This window comes from Ictalurus furcatus, chromosome 25, assembly GCF_023375685.1.
Source record: "Ictalurus furcatus strain D&B chromosome 25, Billie_1.0, whole genome shotgun sequence".
Taxonomy (NCBI): Eukaryota; Metazoa; Chordata; class Actinopteri; order Siluriformes; family Ictaluridae; genus Ictalurus; species Ictalurus furcatus.
The window spans coordinates 19974454-19990835 of NC_071279.1; the positions used below are offsets into that span (position 1 = coordinate 19974454).

General features: G+C 38.1%; 1 pseudogene; it reads left to right on the forward strand.

Annotated features, from left to right (window-relative positions):
* The window catches only part of LOC128601619 (zinc finger protein 850-like), a 40167-nt pseudogene that overhangs the window by 5371 nt on the left and 18414 nt on the right, over positions 1-16382 (forward strand).

Consider the following 16382-nt stretch of genomic DNA (forward strand, 5'->3'; position numbering starts at 1 on the left):
CAGTCTTGCTGTGCTATATACAGTCATGTCCATATGCATTTGGACAGTGACACAATTTTCTTAATTTTGCCTCTGTACACTACCACAGTGGATTTTAAATGAAGCAGTCAAGATGTGATTGAAGTATAGACTTTCAGCTTTAGTTCAAGGGGTTTAGCAAAAAATATTGCATTAAATGTTTAGGAATTATAGCCATTTATTTTACATAGTCCCTCCATATTCACAGGCAAATTGTGTCACTGTTCAAATACGTATGGACCTGAATGTGACTGTAATTTGTATCAATATCAACATTTATTGTAATTGGAGCTCCCAATCAGGATGGACATTCTCTATGATGTGGGAAATCAAACATAATCCACACCTACAGTAGATGATCTTCAGCAACAGTGGTAGCTGTGAGCTAGTCAAACAGATGACATCTGTGCGCTTTAAAAGTGAGGATGAGCGCGCACTCATTATCATAAGCTGAGAGTGCTACCGCTAAGGACAAAGTGTCTGCTCTACTATACCCAAGCACCCAGGCAGTTATCATGGTCATTTCTCCTGTGTAGAGAAGACGTACAGTCCTCAGACACAGTCAAATGCCCATCTTCTTTGAATCCCAGGCAAGACCATACTACAAACTATTGTCAGGCACCTGTTGGCAAGCTAAACTTAAGCTAGTATAGAGTCTTTCCACAGTGGGCAATAAACTCTTAAGCTTGTGATAGCATTGATAAGATGACTCACTGAAGTAAGGATGTTGTTATTCTAAACCAGTAGAGCAAGTGGCAAAATAGTGACTATTGTCTAGTCTAGTGAATGGTCTAAATAGCAAGCTAGAATAGCTCAACCAGAAGTAATGTGTTCTCAGCAAGATGAAAAGTGTAAGAACTGAAAGGAGACTGTGTTGAGGAAGGCTGTATAGCTGTCATGCCCCCCTGTGACCCTCGTCTTCTCTTCAGCCAGATGTAGACGACTTTGTACCCCATACTTACTGCGTCATTCCATGTCAAGTGACTAAAAGGCAGCAATAAAATTCAGATTCCTCCTGAGCATTGTTCTCCAGTGTTCAGCAGAAGTAGATGATAGACAATGATAAACATGTTCTCCAGTGCTTCCAATGTACATCTCTTTAAAAAGTTTCCCAATTGGTGTATACTACATGTAACATGTACCATATTTGTGGACCTGAAGTGGCTGCTGCGTGCTACCACACCACCATCTTGGAACATCTTGTATTCCTAAATAACAATCATAAGCTAAGGTTATTCAAATGTGATAAGCCTTCATTTCAATCAACCTCGAATTGGACGTGTGTCTATATCGTCTCAACGCACTGTGAAGAGGACGGTTCAAGTGGACAAAAAATCTCCAAGGATCACAGCTGGAGAATTGCAGAAGCTAGTTGTGTCTTGGGGTCAGAAAGTCTCCAAAACTACAATCCGAAGTCACCTGCATCACCACAAGTTGTTTGGAAGTGTTTAAAAAAAAAAAAAGCCTCTACTCTCATCCAAAAACAAACTTAAGCATCTTCAGTTTGCCAGACACTACTGGAACTTCAAATGGGATCGGGTTTATGGTCAGATGAAACCAAAATAGTGCTTTTTGCCAAAAAAACACCAGAGGTGGTTTTGGTGCACCACCAGACTCCAGAGGTGGCCATATGGAAAAGTACCTCATGCCCACGGTTAAATATGGTGGTGGATTTTTGATGTCTTGGGGTTGTTTTTCTGCCAAAGGACCTGGACATTTTGTTGGGATACATGGCATCATGGACTCTATCAAATATCAACAGATATTAAATGAAAACCTAACTGTCTTTGCCAGAAAGCTTATTTTCCAGCAGGACAACGATCCAAAACATACATGAAAATCAACACAAAAATGGTTTACTGACCACAAAATCAAGGTCCTGCCATGGCCATCCCAGTCCCCTGACTTGAAACCCATAGAAAACCTGTGGTGTGACCTGAAGAGGAGAGTCCACTAGCATGGACCTTGAAATTTGAAGGGTCTGGAGAGATTCTGTATGAAAGGATGGTCTCAGATCCCTTTTCATGTATTCTCCAACCTCATCAGGCATTATAAGAGAAGTGGTTATCTTGGCAAAGGGAGGTAGCACAACGTATTGACAAAAGGGTTCCGATAATTGTCGCACACTTATATTTAACAAAGATCAAAGGTTGCTGCACAGAAGTACGTCAGTAAAACGAGACCTATATACTATTACTATATGACAGTGTTCTGAAATGATCTGACTTTATCATGATAACATTGATACCAATACAGCCCAGGTCTCGTTTTACTGACGTACTTCTGTGCAGCAACCTTTGATCAACCTACTCATTATCCCAGGTATATAGTATCATGTAGCATAGTTAGCTTGGTTGGGCTATCAGAATTTACCTCAAACTTATTCTATGTAAATCTAATTTTTTTGTGGCCTTGTTGGGATCCAATACAATCTGCTAATAAAGATAATAAAAGGATCTCTTACCTCTAATGTTCACATTTTAGTTTTGTGCGGTGACTTGTTTAGCCATTCTCTGTACATCTTCACCAGAAGTTATTTGTCATCTATAGTTTATAGAGCATTGGTTGCATTCATTCTTTTTTCTAAAAAATAGTTTAATTATTTTCACAATGAGTTTATTACTAATACTATTCATTTTCTGCTCCAGACATGGATGATGCCCAGGTACAAGTCTTCTCCTGCTCCTGGTGTTTACTTTCCTATACATCTCAAATTTACCTCCACAAACACATCAGAAGATACCACTATGAGGAATATGAGAGACTGCTACAATCAGGAGAGTTAAAAGACATGAACACGATCACCTCAATAAGCTCCAGTATTCAGCAAATAGCCTCCATTACACTCAACAGTAACTCCTCTAATAAACAAAAGCAGAAAGGAGTCTATCCCTGCTCACAGTGTGGGAAGAGTTTTACTGACCAGCGTCATCTCAGACAACACCAGCGCATTCACACAGGAGAAAAGCCCTATCACTGCTCTGAGTGTGGGAAGAGTTTTAATAAACTGAGTCATCTGCAAGCACACTTGCATATTCACACAGGAGAAAAACCGTATCACTGCTCAGAATGTGGGAAGAATTTTATTCAACAGAGTAATCTACAAAGACATCAGCGCATTCACACAGGAGAAAAGCCGTATTCCTGCTCAGAGTGTGGAAAGAGTTTTATTCGACGGAGTGAACTACAAACACACCAGCACATTCACACAGGAGAAAAGCCGTATTCCTGCTCAGAGTGTGGAAAGAGTTTCATTCGAAAGAATGATCTACAAAAACATCAACGCATTCACACAGGAGAAAAGCCGTATCATTGCACTGAGTGTGGAAAGAGCTTTATTCAGCAGAGTAATCTACAAGAACACCAGCACATTCACACAGGAGAAAAGCCATATTCCTGTTTAGAGTGTGGAAAGAGTTTTATTCGACAGAGTGATCTACAAATACACCATCGCATTCACACAGGAGAAAAGCCGTATTCCTGTTTAGAGTGCGGAAAGAGTTTTATTCGACAGAGTGATCTACAGATACACCAGCGCATTCACACAGGAGAAAAGCCGTATCACTGCTCTGTGTGTGGAAAGAGTTTTAATCAACGGAGTAATCTACAAATACACCATCGCATTCACACAGGAGAAAAGCCGTATCACTGCTTAGAATGTGGGAAGAGTTTTATTCGACAGAGTGAACTACAAATACACCAGCACATTCACACAGGAGAAAAACCATATTCTTGCTTAGAGTGCGGAAAGAGCTTCATTAGACAGAGTGATCTACAAATACACCAGCGCATTCACACAGGAGAAAAGCCGTATCTCTGCTCCGAGTGTGGAAAGAGTTTTATTCGGCAGAGTCATCTACAAAAACACCAGCGCATTCACACAGGAGAAAAGCCGTATTCCTGCTCAGAATGTGGAAGGAGATTTATTCAACAGAGTAATCTACAAAAACACCAGCGCATTCACACAGGAGAAAAGCCGTATCACTGCTCCGAGTGTGGGAAGAGTTTTATTCAGCGAAGTAATCTACAAAGACACCAGCGCATTCACACAGGAGAAAAGCCGTATTCCTGTTTAGAGTGTGGAAAGAGTTTTAATCGACGGAGTAATCTACAAATACACCAGCGCATTCATACAGGCGAAAAGCTGTAAGAGTGCTCAAAGTGTGGGAAGAGTTTTAATCAAAAGAGTAATTTCATAAACCACCAACGAATTCACATAACACAGTTACTGATTTGAGATTTACTTTTTCAGGTGCCTTTAATCTACAAATGTCAATAACTTTTAGGCTGTGGGAAAGAGAGGGAGAGATTTTTATGTATGCTTATTGTCCCATAATGGTTAATAGATAATGTACTTTGCGTGAGTGAAAGCAGGGATTCTGGCAAGACTAGCTATGACAACATAACTAAAAGGGGATGCATGCGGACGCCCTGGGACATAAGGCAGCCAGCCTTTCTACCATCAACAAACCTGGGTGAATGCGTGAAAGTGAGGGGGTGACAGCATCCAAACATCCCAGTTCACCACAACACTCTATGCCAGTAAGCCCTCTAGATCTGCTTCTTTACCTAAGAAAAAAACTTCACAAAAGGCTTGACTAAACAAATATTTTCAGCCTGGACTTAAACACTGAGATTGTGTCTGAGTCCCGAACACTAATTGGAAGACTGTTCCATAACTGTGGGGCTTTGAGCATGCACCTTTTGATGGAAGTAGGCATGGCGGATCATAAAAGACAAAAATTTTGCTCTGGTACTATGGCGCAAGACCATTCAGTACTTTATAGGTCAGTAGTAGTATTTTATAATCAGTGTGAAATTTTACTGGGAGCCAATGCAGTGTGGAAAAGATCGGGGTGATGTGGTCATATCTTCTAGTAAGAACTCTTGCAGCTGCATTCTGGACTAACTGGAGCTTGTTTATGCTCCTACTGGAACATCCAGACAGTAAGGCATGACAGTAATCCAACCTAGAGTTGATGAAAGCATGAATTAATTTTTCTGCATCATGTACTGACATTATATTTCTTATCTCAGCAATATTTCTGAGATGAAAGAAGGCTATCTTATTATCTACATGAGCATCAAATGAAAGACTGGAGTCAATAATCACTCCAAGGTCTTTTACGGTTGTACATCATGAAACAGAAAGGACATCCAGTGTTACTGTGTGATCAGAAAGATTACTTCTAGCTGCATGTAGTTCTAGTAAAAGTACTTCTGTCTTGTCAGAATTAAGTAAAAGGAAGTTAATAATCATCCAACATCTAATGTCATTTACACATTCCTCAACTTTATTAAGCTGCTGTCTGTCGTCTGGATTTGCTGAAACATACAGCTGTTTATCATCAGCATAACAGTGGAAGCTAATGCCATGTTTATGAATAATTTTACAAATTATTAATAATTTGCCGAAAAGAAAAAAGCAGTGGGTCTAAAACAGAACCTTGCAGAACACCAAACTTTATCTCAGTATGCACAGAGAAGTATCCATTTACATCTACGAACTGATAACGATCAGTCAAATAAGACCTGAGCCATGAGAGGGCCGTTCCCTTAATGCCAACGTTTTCTAGTCTACCACAGGGTATAGTATGATCAGTGGTATCAAAAGCTGCACTAAGGTCAAGCAACACAATCAAGGAGACACAACCCTGATCAGAGGCCAGTAGTAGGTCATTTAACACTTTAACCAGCGTTGTTTCTGTTCTATGGTGAGGCCTAAATCCTGACTGATATTTCATGAATGTTTTCCTATGTATGTATGAGCATTGCTACTGTGCTTCAACTTTTCTAAGATCTTGGAGAAAAAAGGGGAGATTTTATTTGTCTATAGTTGGACAATTGTCAGGTATCGACGTCATGTTTTTTAATCAGGGGTTTAATAACCACTAGTTTAAATGTTGAATGGCAAGATATATAGCCAGTGCTAAGGGAAGAATTTATTATTTTTAGAATAAAACATGTTTGAAGAAACATGTAGGTAAGGGATCTAGTACACAAGTTGATGATTTTGATGAAGAAATTAATTCATTTAGTTTGGTCTCTTGAAGGGAAGTAAATCATTCTAATTGTTGATCTGATATTGTTATATTATTATCTAAAGGGTTAGTTATAAGTCTGCTTTTAAATTAGTCTGAATTTTTTGTCTAATATTTCAAATTTGCCAATGAAAAAAATTCATGAAGTCATCGCTGCTATATAATGATTGTGTGCATGTTTCTGTGTGTCACGTCGTTAACGTAATGGAGGTGAGGACGGACGCAAGTGCAGATAAGAGCTTTTAATAAAGTGAGGCAGGCAGACAAATCCAAATCATTAGACAATAGCGTGGTCTAAAACAGGCAATGGGTCAGGTGATCAGCAAACCGGCATAAACTAGACAAGGCAAGAATCGAGAACGAGAAACAAGATCAAAGAACATGAAACAAAATGAGTAACAGGCTACAAATGCTTGGCACAGTGATAACACTCAATACTTCGCAAAGTCATTGTGTTCAGTCACTTTGTACTGTGGATGTGAGTGCTGTGAATTTGAAACAGGTGTGTGTCATTAGAATGAATGTGTTGGTGTTGCAGTCCATGGCGGCCATGTTTGTAGGCTGCAGTTCAGGATGGGAAATGTAGTCACTGGTTTGCTGTGATATGACACTGTGGTGGTTTTATTCCTAGGTAAATTTGCTACAGTGCTGAATATGATTATTTTTGTTATCTTCAATATAGGCTGGAGACATAGACTGATCTAGCAGCACTAAGAGATTTTCTACAGTTCAGGAGGCTCTCCTTCCATGCTGTTTGAAATACTTCCAATTTGGTTTGATGCCATTTACATTCTTATTGTTGAGTGGTCTGTTATAAGCTGTGTGTGTGTGTGAATGTTACACCATGGTGCTAGCTTTTCTCTCTAATTATTTTTCTTTTACATAGAGCTATCTAGTGTGTATAGGAACGTTGACTATGCATTCAGTCGCTTGATCAAGTTCTTTTTTGGAACAGAAGGAGATCCAATCATAGTTAATACTGTATTTCTGGGAGGTTATTGATAAAACTCTGTGCAGTAGCTGACATAAATGTACATTTGACATGGTAGCATGGCAAAGTGCATATATTATGAACAATACGCAATTTAAACGAGATGAGATAATGATCGGAGATATTTTCTGTATTTAATCTGTATGTTAGTACAAGGTCATGAATGTGACCACCATTAAGGGTGGGTCTTATTACATTCTGTTTGACCCCTATTGAATCTAGTATAGACATAACCGCTGTTCTCAGAGGGTCTGCCAGGTTATAAAAATTAATGTTAAAGTCGCCTGCTCCCTGGCTTTGGCTCTGGATTGTCAACAATTAATTAAGCCTGTTCCGAAACTGTGCTATGCTGCAAGAAATATGAGCAGCACCTTCCTGAGTGGGATGGATACCATCCTGCCCTAACAGACCAGTCTTGCCCTTAAAACTAATCCAATTATCTATAAAGCCCACATTCTTTTCAGATCACCACCTGGACATCCAGCAGTTCAGTGACCATAACCATTGTTTTTAGGGTTCTCCTGATGGTGGACTCATGAAAATTAACATTAGCCAATGTGAGCGAGGCCTTTAGTTGCTTAGAAGTTACCCTGGGTTCCTTTTGTGACCTCACTGACTATTACACGTCTCGCTCTTGGAGTGCTCTTTGTCGGTCTCTACTCCTGGGTAGGGTAACATTGGTCTTAAATTTCCACCATTTGTACACAAACTGTCTGACTGTGCATTGGTGGAGTCCAAACTTTTTAGAGATGTTTTTTAACCTTGTCCAGCATGATGAGCATCAATAAATCTTTTACTTAGGTCCTCAGAAATCTTTGTTCATGCCAGAACGTGTGTTGTGAAGATCAGATTTTGATAGACCCCTTTTATTTAAGTAAAAAAGGACACTCACTCACACGTGATAATCATCCCATTGTTTTAAATCACCTTGATTCTAATTTCACCTTCAAATTAACGGCTAAACCTATAGGTTCACATACTTTTGCCATTCACAGATATGCAATATTTAATCATTTTCCCTAATAAATACATGACCAAGTATAATATTTTTGTCTCGTTTGTTTAATTGGGTTGTTTTTGTCTACATTTAGGACTAGTGTGAAAATCTGATGATGTTTTAGGTCATATTTATGCAGATATATGGAAAATTTTGAAGGTTCACAAACTTTCAGGCACCACTCTTACACCAACCACTGCAACAATCTTTTTTTTTTTTTTTTTTTTTTTAAATCTGCAAATGCTAATATACAGGTACTTTAAATTTGATAAATAAATAAAACAGTAATTGTGGCATGTGCAGAAAGGAAAATCCTTAAATGAAAATTGCTTGCACAATTGTGACATGCATGGAAGAGTCATCAGAAGGAAACCTTACCTGCAACCTCATAGCAAAAGTGAAATATGTAAAACAATATCTCGATAAGCCTGTTGACTGATGATGTAGAAAAATGAACTCTCTGGCCACAATCACTAAAGGTATGTTTGGGGAAGAAAAAGGAGCAGCATTTGATGGAGAGAAAATCTTGCCAATTGTTAAGCATAATGGTGGCAATACACATTATACAGGGAGATGGGAGAATGGATTCTATTAAATATTAGCAAATTCTGGAAGCAAATGTGACGCAGTCAAGAAACTGAAGTTGAAAATATTAGTTTCTTCAACAGGACAAGGACCCTAAAGTTAAGGTAAAATCTACAGCATAAAGAAAATGTCCCCTGATTTGAACATATGCAGGTAGATACTAAACATGTAGTACATGAAAAATAGCTCAAGAATATCTCAAAACTAGCACTGTTCTGCAAGGAAAGTGGTAATGCTTGCATTCTGGGAAGAGTTTTAATAAGAAGCGTAGTATTGTACAGATTTTAAATTTGCTTATCCAGATGCCTTCAACACCCAGCATGGCATCATCAGCTTGTGATGATTAATCTGATCTTTCTATAAATAAGAAGGAAAAAAAATTAATACACTGACCTTTACCAGTTTTCATGATTTGTGTAAGTTATTTATATGAATGTACAACTCCAATTCAGACTTACTTTTCCAGCCTTTTGTTGCCCTGTCCCAACTTTTTTGAGACATGTTGCGGCCACCAAATTCAAAATGACCTTATTTTTTTCCTAAAATTGTACATTTCCTCAGTTTAAACATTTGATATGTTTTCTGTGTTCTATTGTGCACTAAGGAGGACGCGCTTGCTTGTCTATTATACAGTTTGTTCTGTCATGGTGTTACCAATGACATCAATCAATGGCATCAAAAATAGGAAACAATAACCTAATACTGTCAAATATAAAAAGAAGTTTAATTAATTAATCAATTAATTATTAAACAAACAAACTGATCAAATCAGGACTACCACAGCAACAAGGTAAAAACATGGGGGTTTTATGAGAGAGAAATGTAAAATTAAGTAAATGTTTGTTTTATATATCCAAAACCTAAACATTTATTTAGAATGTTCCACCATTTTATTTAAGGTTGTAAACAATTCAAGGGAATCAGGATATATTTTTGGTGATTAAAAGAGCTGGTAACATTTATCAAAAGTTAACACATGGCACTGTATTATTTTTATTTTGAAGCCCGTGGACAGGGAGAGAGATCCAGCAGGAGTGAGCGCTTCTGAAGTGGCTAATGTTCTGGAGATGTATATTGATTTATTTTGATGAACAGAATGCTCCAGCAGGCGCTGTACCTCTCAAGTAGATAATATTCATCAACACAAGATATATGAAATTCTTGCAAGTTTATTCAGAATCCACAACATGCAGTAAATCCGGTCTTTTTTATGGTTACCAACACATGTGGGAGTGGAGGGCAATGAAACTGTTGATATGTTGGCTAAAAAATCTTTAAGATGCCCAAATTCTGACATTCAGTTCATTTTTACATTAAGTAAAAATGAGGTTAAAAACAAATATAAAAACATATATTACACTGGTGTGACCATAGAAATGGGACAGAGAACTGAATGGAAGGTAACTATACAGTATTCAAAAGCAAGTTAATACAGAGAGGATAGTCTATAATAAACAAAAAGAGGACACAGTTATTACTCGTCTTAGAATAGGGCAATCAGGTCTAAATCAGTCATTATTTATAATAGGAAAACATGAAACAGGACGATGCATATACTGCAGCCTTCACTGTACAGCATATGAAAATTAAATATCTGAACTTAAAGAAAAGCTACTTAATATGGGTGTAATCAACATTACAAAACAAAGTCTAATACCAAGTGTTTAAGGACAAGGGAAAGTATATACTGCATTATTAAATTATCTAAGATTAACAGGCTTTTATAACAGGATTTAAATTTGAAATATGCTCCCTTTTTATAATCTACTGTCACTGCTCCTATCCAGTTGGTGGCGGTAATGCACCAAAAAGCCTGGTTTATCGGCTGCCAGTAAAACTTGGAAGAAGGATGAGGAGACGCTATAAATTCGCAACAAAAGAAGAAGAAGAGGTGTTTCATCCCCGAGTAAATAGTGGATTTTTGTCATTGGGTAATCTTTTCTACATGAAAATATTCCTGACTGGTTTATATGCAATAACAGATTTGATCGATTTAAAAACAAGCTTGATACTGTGTCTGTATTTGAGGATGTTCACTATGTTCTACTTTAAAACCTGAGGTAAGTTTAACTAGCTGAGCTGCTCGGCTAATAGTTAGTGACTGAATCCCAAACCTTCGAAGTGCAGTACAGAGAGAATGATACAGTGGTGTATTAAATCATTTTTTATTCTTCCAGTTTTCTTTTAAATGAAAGCTTCATAATTTACATGAAGTATTTTAGATTACAGTGGGTTATGCTTATGATCAGAGCCTCCTTTTCCAGAAACACCATTTAGACCTCATAATAAGACCTTATAATGGAATCAGCAGGGATACGACCGTGTTCTTCCAGAAAACCTCCACACACTCCTGGTCCCACTGACTCACAGGTAACAGTTATCTATATGTGTGCAATTAAACATAACATTTTTAATAACTAAGAGATTCACCTGACTGTGTGAATGTTCTTCTCTTAATCAGCTTCCATCCTTGGTAGGTTGCATGCTCTACTAATCAAGTAAACCATGTTATTATCATCTCTTCAGTATCCTCATGGTCTATATGTTGTGTTATACCACAGTTAGTTTCAGTCCACTAATTTGATTGGTCAAGTTACATTCCAAGAGTGCTGATATTTAGTATAACAGCACTGGGACATTTCACTGTGTGTATCACTCCACTTATCTGTATTTGCTGCATAAATTACAAATCTAGCAGTAGATCATTACACTGAAACTGTTACTACACTTACTACAGGCTGTCAGTTAGTCTGTGTGTTACACGGCAACATGGAAAGCTCTATCTAGCTGTGGCTGTTTTGGGAATTATTTCCATTGACAGCGAAAATAAACCAATATTTGGCCATATTGTGTCTGAAATGTTAGTTACTTGATATTAATTTCTTATTATGAAAACTGTCACATAAAAGCACGATCACACTCGCAGTCGTACTGCTGTACTGAATATCGGCACTGCTGTGATTACCTGCAGCCTCGTGTCTACGGCCGAATCACAGCTGTGCCGATATTCTGTATAACAGCACTTTTGCGCATGCAATATTGCTTACTCGACTTTCTTTTGTAAATAAGTATTATTACTCTTTGTTCATTAGCTTTGTGGGGATGTGCAGACAGAAAAATATATGTCTTCAGATGGAGGGACATCAGGCTCTGTAGAACACATCACCTGTGTGAACCTTCAGAAACATGTAAAAAAGGAAGAAACTGTAGATGAAGAATACTTCTGTAAGTCAACATGGCACATTACAGTCCAGTCTAATATTCAGAAATAATTTTTAGTCTAATCTAATTTGTGAATGGACCACATCACTGTCTTTTCCCCATTTATATTTTGTACTTTACTTTTTATAAGTTAAATTAAAACATTTAAATTCAGTTAACGAAATTTCAGGTGAAGCGACACCAGTCTCTGTGGGACATATCACACCTGTGGACCTACAGAATCATGTGAAAAAGGAAGACCCTGAAGATAAAGACTATTTCTGTAAGACAACAGGGTGTATTATGGTCCAGACTGGAATTCAATAACTAGGGGTGTAACAATACATGACACGTGACACGATGCATCAGGATGCAAAAATGTGATGGTATGCCTTGTGGAAATGTGTTCTATCGGCATTATATTAATTGTGACTCATGCAGTTGCATTGTTGGAACACTAGAGGTCCCAATCTGCAGATTCCATAGAGTTGCAATATGGTATAAAAAGAGCATGCTGGTCACATGATTGTGTTTTTTCTTGGAGACTGTGCACCATTACCAAGACAGCAATCGTGTGCAGTTGAAAAGTGACTGATGGATTGCAATTACTAACTTGACTTGGCACGATATCATAATTTTTATGCTGATATACCTAGTTCAAACCAGTAATACCAGTATTAGTGCTTTTTGGATGCTAGATGGGGCTATGGGGTAATTGTCGGTTGTTGAATAGCTAATGTTGGTTTGTCATCTTTCATTTTTGCTGCTTTGGCAGGATGATGAGTGTGAAGGTGCGCAAATAAATTCGGCATGTTCCATCCTCTCGCTGAAACATTTGTCGTGCAGTTTCTTCATATGGCTTCAGCTGTGTTTTCAGGTTCTCTGTGTTCATTGGGTATAAAGCTGGAATATTGGTACACAGGAGATGTCACTCTTTTGGTCATTTCAAAACTGACCTCCATTTTGTCTTGTAAATGTGGCTAGATTCATAGATCAATTAGAGGAAAAATGCTTGAATCACAATGTTGAGCAAAAATTCATGGAATCACAATGTTGAGCAAAAATTCATGGAATCACCTTGTAATTTGCATTGCTAAAGCAAATACCAGCACAAATCTTAAAATGCAAAGAAGTCTGCAGTTAAGAGTGCTTACAAACCTTGGAGTTTTTGAAAGGAAACATGGTCCCAACAAGAGAGTTGTCAATTGAAACTATGAAAAGTATTCTAAAACTCCTTCAAGAAGGAAATCTGACACGGAGTGTGGCAAAAAATGGTTGGTTGTTCTCACTCAGCTGTGTTTAAAATTTGGTGCAAGTATAAACAAAATTGGAAGTTTATAAAAGGAAAACATATGAGTAGACAAAGGAAGACGTCAAAACATCAGGATAGAAAACTCAAAGCCTGTAAAATAGAAAATGCAAAACAAAAGAAATGAAAAACAAATGAGTAGAAACAGGAGTCAATGTTTGTTACCAGGGATGCTAATGATTAACTATTAATTGATTGTCGATTAATCATTTAATTGATAAAACTTATCAGTAGCCAAAAAATTTAATTTACGCCTGTTTTGTTAAGTCGTTTTCCATTTCGCCGGCAGAATGTACTGGTTAAAAGGTATTTATTAAGCAAGGTCATCATTAGAGTGCATAGTTTTGAGGTGCGAGCAAGCTTAGGCACAAAACACGTGCAGCAGACACTCAAGGAAAAATGAAGCGAGCGTGCTGTAGTTACGTTTGGGATCATTTTAGTTTAAATGGCGATAATGTCAATTGCAAACACTGTAATTATGATAATATAATACAAGGAGCACCATGATGTACCATTTAAAAAGGTGCATCCAGTAGCCTCCACGACAGCATATGACATTACACAACCAACAATAACCTCCGTTTTAGCAGGGGCGGAAAAACGACTGTGTGAAATGATTGCAAATGACATGTTGCCATCAGTGTCATTGAAAGTGATGCATCCGACAGGAAACATGGTTTTTGACAGCTGATCAATTTCATTCAGCCGAACTACAACATTCCTTCCAATATGGCTTCTGAATTGGATTAGCATATTATCTAAATTTAGCTTCTGCACATGTAATATATACAGCTGCATCTCAAAAAATTTGAATGTCATGGAAAAGTCTTTTTTTCCGTATTTTAATTCAAAAAGTGGAACTTTCATATATTCTACATTCATTACACATAAAATTATATATTTCAAGCCTTTTTTTGTTTGTTTGTTTGTTTTAATGATTACGTCTTACCGCTCATGGAAATCAAAATCCAGTGTCTCAAAATATTAGAATGAAGTATTTATAATACAGAAATATCTACCTGAGAAGAGCTCTAATCATCTAATTAACTCAAAACACCTTCAAAGGTTTCCTGAGCCTTTAATCTCTCCGTCTGGTTTAGTACACAACCACAATCAATTTTCAGATGAAAGTAAATTTTGCATTTCATTTGGAAATCAAGGTCCCAGAGTCTGGAGGAAGAGTGGAGAGGCACAGAATCAAAGTTGCTTGAAGTCTAGTTTGAAGTTTCCGCAGTCAGTGGTGATTTGGGGTGCCATGTCATCTGCTGGTGTCATCTGCTGGACATCTGCATATAAGCACACCTGGGGGAGTCTGCATATAAGCACACCTAGGGGAGTCTCTTTGTGGTGCTCTATGAGGTCCATGCGACCATGTAGAGGCAAAAACACATCGGAAAATTCATCCTGCAGTCTGGGACCCTGTGCACTATGGGATGGGGACTGGGGTGAATTGGACTGCACTTTTTAGACTTACCTCTGGTTCCAGCTCCTCCCTCTCAGGAACCACTATCGCCAGAGCCATAGGAACTGCCTCTCATCACGTTTTTAGGAGATTGAGATGGTATATATGAAGTGTGTCACCTGTGTCCATTTGCCTGACCTCATAGTCACCTTCTCCAAATCGCCGTGTGAATTCCCGTAGCTGAGTACCCCGTTATACTGCTGAGATTTATGTTCTTCTGCCTGTGGCATATTCTCCTGTGTTAATTGTCCCAATGTGTGTTTGTTTTTGCTATTAGATGTGGAAACCCCATAGAGGTTTGAGGAACCTCTAGTACTGTGAATAAGAGGGGCTTGAGCCACTTACAGTATCACAATTCCACACATCATCTTGAAGAGACTTATGACTGATTAAACCATTTGACCAGCCCATCTGTCTGCAGATGATAAACGCTGGAGCGAATTAATTTAATCCCCAATTATTTGTCAAGTTTGCGAAGTGTTTGTGACATGAACGTAGTACCCTGATCAGTCAGGGTCTCTTTCGGGATCCCAACTCGGGAGATAAAATGGAAGAGCGCCTTCGCAATGCTATGTGCTGATATGTTGATCAAAGGCACTGCTTCTGGATATCGCGTTGCATAATCCACCAGGACAAACACAAAGCGATGTACTCGCCTGCACCTTTCTAACGGCCTGACGAGGTCTATGCCAATTCTTTCGAAGGGGACCTAGATTAATGGTAATGGGCACAATAGCACTTTTGGGGTGCCCAGCGGATTCACCAGTTGACATTCACGACATATTGCACACCACTTGTGAACATTGCCGTGAATGTCCGGCCAATAAAAACGAGCCATTAGACAGTTTAATGTTTTATCCTGGCCCAAATGCCTGGAGAGACCGGTTTATGCAATAAAATTTTGGCACAATTGATGCATTTATTTGTTTAATTTTACTTTTTACCTGTTACTTTTTTATACAGACAAAAATGCACATTGTTTTGCATTGGTTCTCATTCAGAAATAATAATAAAAAAGTACTCTTTTCACTCATAGTATTTCTTCATTCAAAACTTTGTTAAATATTCAAATATTCTGAAAATATCAAAACCCAGTATAATGAATTGAAGCAAATCGTGAATGGAGTGTATTGTTACACCCCTGGAATAACTTTTGAAGTCTTAACTAGGCTTTATTTGTGACTGGACCAGTCCGTCAGCACGGGTTTCCCTCTTGTTCTTTATAGTTTTACTTGCGTTGATAGTATTTAAATGTAAATCTTGGAATTTCAGATGCTGGGACATCAAACTCTATGGAAGATATAGACCAAAATAATGGAGGATTTGAAAGGAAGCCTGTAAAAGAGGAAGAATCTGAAGATGAAGACAACCTCCGTACAAGGACAGACTGGGGTTGAGTAACACTGACACTTTAATTCTCATTCAGGCTTTTTCTATACTATGCAATTTATTAATAAACAGTTATTGTCATGCAAGCTCCCAATCAGGAAAGACTTCCTGTATCATGTTTGAATTCATGTGTCTTCCACATCCAGATGATATTGAGCAACAGTGATAGCTGTGAGACAGACAGACAGCTGGCAGTTTATTGTTGCCTTTCAGTCAGTTCACTTGTTATAACAGGATGTATGGGATACCAAGCTTTCACCACCCTTCTGAAGAGAAGACATGTTTTCATGCTTGTAAGGAAGGTGAGGTGTGGTGACGTAGAGGGTCATGTCAGCTATACAGCTGTCTTCACCACTGTCTTTCAGTGTTTTCACTTTACAGCTCTTTGA